Source organism: Papaver somniferum, chromosome 8 (genome assembly GCF_003573695.1).
Source record: "Papaver somniferum cultivar HN1 chromosome 8, ASM357369v1, whole genome shotgun sequence".
NCBI classification, from domain to species: Eukaryota; Viridiplantae; Streptophyta; class Magnoliopsida; order Ranunculales; family Papaveraceae; genus Papaver; species Papaver somniferum.
Genome location: NC_039365.1, coordinates 104,101,400 through 104,114,801, shown reverse-complemented (window position 1 = coordinate 104,114,801; position 13,402 = coordinate 104,101,400).

Here is a 13,402-nt window from a genome sequence, read left to right as displayed (position 1 = left end):
TGGCATAGCGACGTGCTAGTAGCTGTGGCATGGTGGCATGCCAGTAGCCGTGTCATAGCGACGTGCTAGCAGCTGTGGCATGGTGGCATACCAATAGCATTGGCATAGCAACGTGCTAGTAGCTGTAGCATAGCGACGTGCTAGTAACTGTGGCATGGTGGCATGCCAGTAGCCGTGGCATAGCGACGTGCTAGCAGCTGTGGCATGGTGGAATGCCAGTAGCCTTGGCATAGCGACATGCCAGTAGCCGTGGCATAGCGACGTGCTAGCAGTTGTGGCATGGTGGCATGCCAGTATCCTTGGCATAGGGACGTGCTAGTAGCTGGGTCATGCTGGCATGCCATTGGCCGTGTCATAGCGACGTGCTAGTAGCTGTGGCATGGTGGCATGCCACTAGCCGCGGCATAGCGACGTGCTAACATCTGTGGCATGGCGGCATGGACAACATGCTCGCGCATTTTTTAGGCGCGGCTTAGTTATGGGTTTTGGCATAAACCATGGAATTTGGCGTTGTAGCTAATTTAGGGTTTGGCGGCACAAAAACCAAGGGATTTGGATTTGTGGAAAAAAGTCGCCACAACTCTTGCGGTTTGGTAGCGAGTTCGGACGGCTGAGATTTGCATCTCAGGAGAAAAGATGGCCATTGATCGTGGCCGCATCTTGTTTGCATATCGATATTGGCAACGTGTTGGTGGTATGCCAGTGGCCACGGCATAGTAGTATGCTAGTTGCGGCGTGTCTAAAGTATCGTGGACGATTTTGGTTGCAACTTGCTCAAATTAGGGTTTGGTGTGTTGAAACCCTAATTAACGCGTGTAGTATGCATGCGGCGCGTTTTGGAATCTAGCACGTTTGGGAAGCTAGCACGTTTGAGAAACTAGCACGTTTTGGGAAGCTAGCATGTTTTGGGAAGCTAGCTTAGTATATCGACTTCTTTTGAGACCGTGGAAGGTTTGGAGCAACCTGATTGGTCGTCGGAAAGTGGGGCCAGCAAGCTAGGCGCGTGGCTACGTTTCCAACGCGCAGTGGAGGTTTTGAAGTAACCTGATTGGTAAATGGGAAGAGGGCCGACATGTTAGGGCGCGGCCGAACTTTTACCGCGCTGCGGCGAATTTGGTTGCCTAGATTGGCTAGGCATGGTTTCGACCAACGGGGTCTAGTATATGGCGCGAGGCGCAAAATCCTAATTTGCAATTTAGTTGGGTTTATGAGTTCTTTTACAAGTTATCACAATGATTATATGGATTTTCGTATGTTGTCACAAAATCTTTACCTACAGAATGCAGTATGCTTTCTGTCTGAGCCTTTCGTGCAATGGCCTTAATTTTGGTACTTGAAAGTTTCATGCTACTCAGCTGCGAGTGAACATAAATCTGTCATGCCATACCGATTTAAGGGTTCTGCTGAGGAACATAGCACAGGAAAGTACTCAGCGAGTCTAGTATTGGCAAAGCGCCAGAATTTAAAGTATATTGATCGGTTCAATAAATGCGTCGGTGAAGAGGTTAGTACTCGCAGCAACGTTTCCTTGCAGAGTGACGTCACATCTGATGCAAGGTTTTACGATTTTAACCCTAAGCTAAAAACTACCATCAACACCCATATATGTCAAAAGTTAAGTGTATTATGTCATTATGCAAATATTGATGGAGAATAGAATGAACTTTTGATGTCAACGATTAAGTCTATGGTATCATTATGCAAATATTGATGAAAAATATAATGAATCTTTGAATATTCCGCAGTATTGATCTTTTCCTGATCCACTTCTATGTGAAAGTATTGTACGGCTCCGTAAGTTTTTCTTATGTTGAGCATTTCCGATTAAATTAATCATTGAGGTTCCTTTGTGGTTAATTTAATTGAGTTTTCTAGATACAAATTCACATTTCATGTAATTTGTTAATGTCCAAAGAAATCCTTCTTTTCTTGTAAAAGTAAGGTTTCTCTTGTTGTTTTTTCGGGAATGACATTTTATGTGGGAAAGTTCTTAGTTGAACTTGTGTTTAATTGCCAAATCTTTGTGGGGAGTGCGACTGTGAAATATTGTAGGAGTTATCTTGTATCTTTGTAAACTCCTTGATGAATACACTAAGTTTCGACTATGTTAAATCATCGAAACAAAGTTGATATGTTCTCTTTTAGTCATGAAGTATCTCTATGAGAATTTCATTATGATCCCGCTAGTTTTCATACCTTTGCCAATTTATATTGAAAAAAATGGGGAGAATTATTGTGTAGTTCACACTACAAGTACATATGGTTTACAGATCATTATGTAAGGGGGAGTGGTTTTCATTGTGAGATGAAGTATTGACTAAGGCGGAGTGATACATATCACTATGGTATTATTGTCAAAGTTGTGATACAATAGAACTTTGATGATGTGTAATAATACTATGACACTGTATAACAATAATTGAGAACACTTGTTTTCTTATTGTTATGGCTACGGATCTTCAACAACGATGATGCTAAGTTGAACACGTTCAGAATCACTGGAGTACTTGGAAGTGACAAAGATTTCGAGTAATGTTGAAGAACCAAGGAAATCAAGCATTTGGATGAGAAGCTACAAAGCTTATTTATTTTGTAATTCATCTGTATTAATAGTTTTGTCACTAAAATTGACAAAGGGTGAGATTGTTAGAGCACTTCTCGGTCGAGCTCGCAATCGTTTCTATCTCAAGCTTTTTTGTCAAGTTTAGTTGTCAAAACTATAAGTCTTGATTTCTAGTCTACTTATAGTTATGTCTCGGATTAGGATAGAATGTGTAGTTGAGATTTAGGCAGGCGTTCGTCGATTGAAGACGAAGAACTACTAAGGGGAGCTTGTGGAACTTCATCAACAAAAGGTATGTGGAGACTTGAACTCATCTATAACTCAGAAGTCTATTTCTATTCTATCTCCTATTGAGACAAAAGTCGTATAGCTATATATACTTTACTTTATAAACATTTGATATTTCGAGCTGAGTTTAACTCGCTTACATACTTCTCGAAATATGTGTTTATAAGATTTCTCTTTAGCCAAGTTCATCTATTATTATTGACGAAAGTCAAAAGATGATCATGTGAAAATCGCCTGGTAACATCATATATGATTTGTGTTAGACAGTCATTTGATGTAGACTCGGAATGTTTCGTATTGATAATTTGATCACTTGAAAATTGCTTTAAAGCTAATAGTTTGTGTGAACAGCTATTCTCGTCTTCTAAGAATGTTTCAATGATTAAAATGAGAGTTTAGAACAACTAACCATTGATTAGATATATCACAGTATGCGTACTTGTATGCTAACTGTTGCAAGTTATTCCAAGTCCGGGAACTTAGTATGCTTACCCGTGTGCGTATTGGTTTAACAGTTGAAGTTCGGGAACTATAGTATGCATACCTGTATGCATACTGATTTCAACTGAGTTCGGTCGTGAACGACCATATGCGTACCCGTTTGCATACTGGCGGACAGACCAAGTCAGGAACTCTAAGTATGCGTACCTTTTTGCATACTTGAGTGGGTTAAGTTCTAAAATCGGTTGTTCATGAACAAATAAATTATTTTAATAAAGAATGCAATCTTTGCAAACTGTGGATAAAATGTTCATGAATTGGTTCGAGTGAATCAAATCTGATTTTTCTTCAATTGTGTCGTGTATACTTCCATGAGAATATAAACAATTAAACAACTCTGTAACTAGTTTCACTTGAGTCATTTGAACTAGTTGTGATTAAGATGAACAATGTTGATATGAAAGTGTTCATATAGCTAACTTCGGTTAACCATTTGTGATCCAACTAAGTGTACACGTTTAGGTACGATTACTCATATCTAAATAATGGTACATTTCATTTGTGTGTAACAAGCTAAGACAATCTAACAATTGATTAGCTTGAACCTAATCAATTTTTCATCTAACGGTGAATATTGAATGCTTTTTTACCAAGGTAACATTGATTACAAACCCTGATTTGAAGATTATATAAGGGAGAACTCTAGCAACTAGGAAACTTAATCCTCACACCTCTTGTGTGATACTAGTTGCGACTAGAGTCGATTCTCCTTTAACCTAGGTTTTTCTAAAACCTTTATAGGTTAACGACTTAAAAACTTAATTGGGATTCTAAAGTCAGGCCCAATTATTTTATTTGTAGTTGCGTGTTATGATCTTACTTTGTTTTATCGTATTGAGTACTATCTTCTCTAAGATTTTCTCGAGATTTAATCTCCGATAGGTAAGATCAAAAGTAATCAGCAACATCTTCGTCTCATCGTTTGTGATTCCACAATATCTTGTTCCGCTACCATACGATTAAGATTATTGTGAGGTGATTAATATTACTAGGTTGTTCTTCGGGAATATAATTATGGTGTATTTATTGGTTCCTGTTCACCTTGATTTATCAAAAGACGGAACAAAAACTCGTAGGTATTTCTGTGGGAGATAAATTTATCTATTCAATAGACTTTTTTGTGTGAAACAGATTTTGTTTATCAAGTCTTCGACTTTGGGTCGTAGCAACTCTTAGTTGTGGGTGAGATCAGCTAAGTGAATCAAGTGCGTAGAGTCCTGCTGGGATTCAGAGGCATAAGGAACGCGACTGTACCTTAATCAGTGTGAGATTGGTTAGGGCCCAACTATATTCCAGTCTGAAGTACACTCGTAGTATGCTAGAGTCTGTAGCGGCTTAATACAATGTGGTGTTCAAAATATGGACTAGGTCCCGGAGTTTTCCTGCATTTGTGGTTTCCTCGTTAACAAAACTTCTGGTGTCTGTGTTATTTATTTCCCGCATTATATTTTATATATAATTGAAATATCATAGGTTGTACATAGTTCAATCAATTAGAAAATCCAACCTTTGGTTGTTGATATAAATTGATTGATACCTGAATATTGGACTTTGGTACCGTTCAATTTGTTTCTCATAATAATCAGGCTCGCGGATTCCTATCTGTTTGATTTGCTGATTAAATTGAGAAACATAGATACAACTCCTGGGTGTATTTCTATTGATTGAGTCTGACTGTCTAGTTGATTCTCTTGAAAATATATTGGAGTTAGTCCATATAGATTGCCTAAACGAAATATTGGGTGTGGTTGTTAGACCAACGTTTTTCACTCAAGATAATGGTACTGTCTTCTTTTGTGAAAAAGTCAGGATGTCTCTTTTCATCAAAAGAGTTTACCTATGCAGTACTAAATATTATTGACAGAGACTGTTTTTTATAAGTTGTAAACCAAGAAATAAGGAACACAGATTCTCTTGTGTTTTTTTAAAGTTTTTTGAAAAACTTGTAAAAACAGTCCTTTGGGTATCCCTCAATACTGTAAGATGCAAGAGTAGTTGGAAAGAAACTATTTCTTGGTGTCATGGTGTGCAAGGATTTCTTTTATGAGCTCACAAAGAATTTCTCATGAGATATTTGTTGAGTTTTGCTCCAAATCTCTCTTCCATATTTTGTTCAATTAAAATATGATGTAGCATAAAACAAATGATCCCTTGTCTGCACACGTACGGTTCATATACTCGTAACCATTACGTGTTTGAGCTGCGTTCCAGATTGAACTTAGTCGGTTCAGTACCACCAGTTGACAAATAAAAAGAGAAAGAATTTTCTTCACCTCTTCTACTCTACAGTTCAAGTACGAAAAAGGAACTCAAGAGTTCGTGAACTCTTAATCACCATGACCTCAATTCTCAATATTTTTGAGTGTTCTTGGTACATTGGATTCATAACAAAAATCTACTCCACGGGTTTGTTATTTTTTTTTCTTCCAGTTTCGGAGCTTCACCATCATCAACAGTAGGCGTACCCGGTAAGTTCTTCATCGTTCTTTTTTTATTTCAATGGCATCTAGGAAGAGATTGAATCGTGGTGAGATTTCGGGTGCTACTGCTAGTGGTGAAACTGATTATGATTCAAGTTTGAGAACTAGGTATGTCAACAAAGAGGCTCGTGATCTCTATTTGGAATATAGCAAGAAAACACTCATCAATGAAAGATACTATGATGCTTCAAAAATTAGTGTAGAACATCTCTCTAGGTTTTTTAAAGGTTTTGATTGGGGCATAATTCATCAACCCATGGAAACTGCTCAGTTTTATGCAAATTTGCATGAACCAGACTTGGTTAGCTGCACCTTTAAAACTATTGTAGGCCGGTAATGAAATCTTTGTGGTGAATCGTCAAGTTATTGTCGGGCTCTTGAACTTGACCCGGGTTGGAAACTTCCAATTCCCTCCTCTTGAGCATGAAAGGTTGTCTCCGAACTTGCTATCAAATCGTATTCTTAATAAAGACGTCTCCTGGAAAGATGGCAAGATTGATGTTCATGGTGCTGAGTTGTTCCTCAAAGTTGGTGGAAAACTGGTTGTGTCTAATATGATGCCAAACAAAATTGACAAAATGTTATGGACCAGGTTTCTTGATGAATTGGTATGTTACATTATTGAAGGGAGAGACATTGATTTCTATAGCCTTACCATTCGTCAGATGATAAGTGTAAAGTATACTTCTACGAAGACTCCAGCCTTATCATTGTTACCAAAAGTCTTAACCCAGGCAACCATCGAAAAGATGAAGAGAACTTCTGCCGGAACATCAGCAGCATCTGCATCAGCCTCAAATCCAGAAATCATCCGTCTTCAGCAAGAATTAGAATGCTTAGGAGAGCAGTTGGATTATGCCAAAGAAGCTTACCCAGAACTGATTGAAAAATTTGATGAAATTGCTAGGGATTATAATAAGATGGTAGGTTAAATATGTATTGTTTGTTTTGGTTGTTTATGGTAATCTATGTTGAACTTCTTATGCCGAACTTATTAAACTGTTGTTTTTAATGGTTGTAATGACTTTAATGGTATTTATACTTGAATAATTTTATCTTTCAATTAAACTGCTAAATGTGTTAAATTCATGGTTGAACGTATGTAAAAAGTTAAGTCTATTATGTCATTATGCAAATATTGATGGAAAATAGAATGAACTTTTGAATTATATGTCAAAGATTAAGTCTATGATGTCATTATGCAAATTTTGATGAAAAATAGAATAAACCTTTGAATATTTCGCAGTATTGATCTTTTCCTGATCCACTTCTATGTGAAAGTAATGTATGGCTCTGTAAGTTTTTCTTATGTTGATCATTTCTGATTAAATTAATAATTGAGTTTCCCTTGTGGTTAATTTAATTGAGTTTTCTGGATACAAATTCATGTCTCATGTGATTTGTTGATATCCAAAGAAATCCTTCTTTTCTTGTAAAAGTAAGGTCGCTCTTGTTGTTCTTTCGGGAATGACATTTTATGAGGGAGAGTTCTTAATTGAACTTGTGATTAATTGCCAAATCTTTGTGGGGAGTGCCTGTGGAATATTGTAGGAGTTATCTTGTATCTTTATAAAATCCTTGATGAATACACTAAGTTTCGACTATGTGAAATCATTGAAACAAAGTTGACATGTTCTCTTTTATTCATGAGGTATCTCTTTGACACTTTCATTATGATCCCGCTAGTTTTCATACCTTTTCCAATTTATATTGACAAAAAGGGAGAGAATTATTGTATTTCACACTATATATACATATGGTTTACGGATTGTTGTAATACCCCGATATTCGGCAGTAATTGGCCGAATGGAATATAAGTAATAATTTTTCATTTCCTAACACCGAGGCTTGTTGAGTTCACTTGACTGAGTTGTGGGAAAAGCCTCTCAGTTAAGCATGCTCGACCGAGAGTAGTCACATGATGGGTGACCTCTCGGGAAGCTGCTGCTGGATAACCGCAGTAGTGCCGCTGAAAATCCCACACTACTGGATAACCGCAGTAGGTAAGTGGGAACAATATCGGTGTTAGTTGGGATACAACTAGAGATGGTTCGTTTGTGCTCGGGTAGAAGAGTATGCAACGCCGTTGATCTACATACTGGTCTCACAATAGGCAAGGAACGTTCCCACACTGCTGGATAACTGCAGTAGGTAAATGGGAACAATATCGGTATTAGTTGGATACAACTAGGGATGGTTCTTTTTTGCTCGGGGATAAGAGTATGCTAGGCCGTTGAGCTAGATACTGGTCTCACAAGAGGCAAGGAACGTCTACATAATACCGAGGCCTTTTCAGAACAATTGGCTTCAGAGTTGGCAGAAAACTCTGTAGTTAAGCGTGCTCGGGAAGAAGTAATCCAGGGATGGGTGACCTCCGGGAAGTTTCTGTTGGATTACCGCAACGATGCCCGTTGAAAAACCCCACACTACTGGATAACCGAAGTGGCTAAGTGGGGACAGTATCGGTGGAGGGACGGGTCATTACAAATGGTATCAGAGCCGACGACGGTTCACCTACCGAGGGTGGGAAGGTACGCCTTGATGGGGTTGGTTCAGGAGATTCTCATGAGGGGTAGGGAACGTCAGACATTTGGGCTTGCGAATATATTCTGGAGCCGAGGACGGCTCCAATTTAAGGTGGTGGTATTATAATACCCTGATATTCGATAGTGGTTGGCCGAATGGAATATAAGTAATGATTTGTCCTTTCCTAACACCGCGGCCTGTTGAGTTCACTTGACTGAGTTGTGGGAAATGCGTGCTCGGCCGGGAGTAGTCACATGATGGGTGACCTCTCGGGAAGCTGCTGCTGGATAACCACAGTAGTGCCGCTGAAAATCCCACACTACTGGATAACCGCAGTGGGTAAGTGGCAGTGGGTAAGTGGGAATAATATCGGTGTTAGTTGGGATACAACTAGGGATGGTTCGCTTGTGCTCGGATAGAAGAGTATGTTAGGCCGTTGAGCTAGATACTAGTCTCACAAGAGGCAAGGAACGTCTACATTATACCGAGGACTTTTCAGCATAATTGGCTCCAGAGTTGGCAGAAAACTCTGCAGTTAAGCGTGCTCGGGTGGGAGTAATTCAGGGATGGGTAACCTCCCGGGAAGTTTCTGCTAGATTACCGCAACGATGCCCGTTGAAAAACCCTACACTGCTGGATAACCACAGTGGCTAAGTGGGGACAGTATCGGTGGAGGGACGGGTCATTACAAACGACCGAAAACCCATGCCCGAAAACCCGAAATGCTACGTCAATACCATAGCCGAAGCTCGGCTACTAAGCCCAAGCTCGTTGATTAATTTATTTAGGCTAATTTAATTATGTTCTTTTTAATAATTCTATCGCAGCGGAATACTAACAAAATTATTAAGAAAAATCTAAAATTTACACCAAACGTTTCTGAAGATGCTTTAACTTTATTACAAAAAGAACTATACTAAAATCTATTATTGATTAAAAAATATTTACAATCAACTCAATAATACAAGATTTTACGGCTTAAATTTAAAATTAATTACATCATAAAAATAGAATTCTAAACATAAACGACAACTTTAAACATCTAAAATAATTTTCTATGCTCCACGACGATCAAATCCCTTGTCGTGCATCAAATCTGGAATTTTGGTCATAATACGACGTGAGTTTTGACAGTCAGTAGGTAAAGAAGCAACAAAACATTTTTCAACTCTTTCGATAAAAACAATCATGGTTTTAACCACTACATGCATATCTCACATCATGTCATCCATATTGCAACAAAAATATAATAAAAATCAATTGCAACCGCTCGCCCCAGGGAGCCAATATCAATAAAAAGAATCATATCAATCACGCGCTCGCCCCAGGGGGCCAATATCAACAAAAAGAATCAAATTAATTAACCGCTTGCCCCAGAGAACCCCACGTGGGTTTAGGGAAATCAAATCCGTTCCCAAGGATATATCGTATCCCATAAAATATGTTAAAGATAATCATGCTCACGATAGCAATCACACCAATATCATGAATCAATAATTTTAAAAATATTTAATCAAAACAGTTTTAAGAGTTTGTGTTGCGCCTACCTCAAATCGTAAGATCCAGAAGCTCTGAAAATACAAGCTATTAACTTTATAACCACTATGTTTCACCGTCCTCAATACCAAAATAATCATCTCCAATACTATTCTCTATTTTATACAAAACTTTTCTGTTTTCTAAACGACATAATCGTCTCCCATGGCTTCTTCCAAAATATCAAATAATAGCACCTCTAATAATAATCTTTTGTTTTTGTTTTCTTATAAATAATAAAGCATCTTGCCTAATAACAAAGATATTCTTTCCATCCTAACACTAAGTAAATTTCTTAATTAATGTTATTTCCATATTTATCCAAATCTACCATTCATACACCTAAGCATAATTTCAAAAGTTATATATTTCCTTTCTTCTCAAATCTAAAATAAATTCCACATTTATTCTCAATATTTAATCATGTCAAGTCAACAAATGGAATTAAGATTTTTAGTTTCATATTTTGAATTAGCTAGAGCACAAGTTATTAAGTTACCAAAATAGTTCAAATTTTCTATTTAAAATCCATGCAAAATTTTTATTAATCACTAACCGTGACAACAAAGGAAAGCGAATTATCTCCATTTACATTTACCAAATAATCAATCAACAAAATGAAAAACTATATATTTTCATTTCCACCACAAGTGACAACTAGCAATAATAATTCTTATAATTAAATTAACGAATTTAAAACATTACCAAAAATATAATCAATACTTAATTATATTATTTATATTTACAAAGTGACACCTAATAATATGTACACACTTTCTAAAAATAAATTCCTAAGTCCTTTGTAAGCTCATGCAAAATAGATTTTGTATTTTGGTAATATAATTAAATATCAAGTTTCACAAATGTCATTATGCTACATGTCAAGATCCATCGATTAATTATGTTCTTGCTAAAATCAATCAAATCTAAACAGTTAGTAAAAAGAATATTAATGATGACTTCGATCAAACACTAGTTCGCTGAGATAATCTAAGCATATTAAATTATCAAATAACCCTTTTATCAATATATGAAAATACCCTTAAAATTTTAACTGGGTATTACAATCATTGTGCAAAGGGGAGTGGTTTTCATTGTGAGATGAAGTATTGACTAAGGGGGAGCGATACATATCACCACAGTATTATTGTGAAAGTTGTGATACAATTGAATTTTGATGTTGTGTAATAATACTATGACACTGTATAATAATATTGGAGAACATATGTTTTCGTACTGTTATGGCTACGGATCTTCAACAACTATGATGCTGAGTTGAACACGTTCAGAATCACTGGATTACTTGGAGTGATGAAGAATTCAAGGAATGTTGAAGAACCAAGGAAATCCATCATTTGGATGATAATCTACAAAGTTTATTTATTTTGTAATCCATATGTGTTGATAGTTTTGTCACTAAAATTGACAAAGAGAGAGATTGTTAGAGCACTGCTCGGTCGAACTCGCAATCGTTGCTATATAAAGCTTATTTGTCAAGTTTAGTTTTCAAAACAATAAGTCTTGATTTCTAGTCTACTTATAGCTATGTCTCGGATTATGATAGAATGTGTAATTGAGCTTTAAACTTCACGACGTTCATCGATTGAAGACGAAGAAATACTAAAGGGAACTTGTGGAACTTCATCAACAAAAGGTATGTGGAGACTTGAAATCATCTATTACTCATAAGTCTATACTATTATATCTCATATTGAGACAAAAGTTGTATAGCTATATAGACTTTACATTTTACACATTTGATATTTCGAACTGAGTTTAACTCGCTTATATCTTTCTCGAAATATGTGTTGGAAAGCTTTTTGCTTTAACTACTTTTATCAGTATTCTTGACGAAAGTCAAAATATGATCATGTGAAAATCACTTGTAACATCTTACATGATTTGTGTGAGAGATTCATTTGATGTAGGCTCGGAATGTTTCGTATTGATCATTCGATCACTTGAAAATCGCTTATAAACTAATAGTTTGTGTGAGACAACTATCGTCGTCTTCTAATAATGTTTCAATGATTAAAATGGGAGTTAAGAGATAAAACCCATGTCTGGATACATACGGTTTGTGTACTTAGTGTAGGAACTGTTTTGTCGGAATTCAGGACCGGAAGTTTGCATACCCGTTCACAAACTTATTCAACTGTTTAAGTCAGGGTACTTAAGTTTGCATACTCGTTCGCAGAATGATTTCACTGTTGAAGTACGAGAACCAAGTTTGCGTACCCGTTTGCAAACGGTTTCAACTGAGTTCGGTCCGGAGCTAAAGTTTGCCTATCCGTTTGCAAACTGTCGGCTTGTGACCAAAGTCCGAAACTTAAGTTTGCGTACCCGTTTGCAAACTTAAGTGGTTCAAGTTCTAAATAGTATTAAGTATGATTTCATACTCATGAACAAATACATTTATATATTAAGGAATGCAATCTTTTCAAACCGTGGCTATATTGTTCATGAACTGATTCTTTTGAATCAATCTGATTTTGCTTCAATTGTGTCTTGTATACTTCTATGAAAATATAAATAATTGAACAACTCTATGAGTAACACAATTAGATTCATTTGATTATCAATTTAGAAGTGTTAAGGTTAACATGGTTAAGAGAAAAGTGTTCATATGGCTAAGTTAAGTTAACTGTTTTTAAGCCAACTCAATATACACGTTTAGGTACGGTTACCCATATCTAAATGAAATTATATTTCATTTGTGTGTAACAAGCTAAGACCATCTAACGGTGGAAAGATATTAGCTTGAATATTAAATCATGTTTCATCCAACGATGAATATTGATTGCTTTGTTCCAAACCTATCAAACCCTGATTTAAAGATTATATAAGGGAAAACTTTAGCAACTGGGAAACCTTATCCCCACACCTCCTATGTGATACTAGTTGCGACTAAATTTGATTCTCATTTAACCTAGGTTTTTCCTAAAACTATTATAGTTTAACGACTTAAAGACTTCATTGGGATTCTGAAGCTAGACCCAACTATTTTCTTTGTAGTTGCATGTTCTGATCTTACTTTGTTATATCGTATTGAGTACTATATTCTCTAATATTTGCTCGAGATTTATCTCCGATAGGTAAGATATAAAAAGTAATCGCAAATCTCTTCGTCTCATTCTTTGTGATTCCACAATAACTTGTTCTACTACCATATAGTTAAGTTATTGTTAGGTGATTGATATTTTCTAGGCTGTTCTTCGGGAATATAAGACCGGATTATCAATTGGTTCCTGTTCACCTTGATTTACCAAAAGATAGAACAAAACTTTGTAGGTATTTCTGTGGGAGACAGATTTATCTATTCAAATAGACTTTTATGTGGGAGACATATTTGTTTTTCAAGTCTTCGACTTTGGGTTGTAGAAACTCTTAGTTGTGGGTGAGATCAGCTAAGAGAATCAAGTGCATAGAGTCCTGTTGGGATTTAGAGACGTCAGGAGCGCGATTTTACCTTAATTAGTGTGAGATTGGTTAGGGCTCAACTACATTC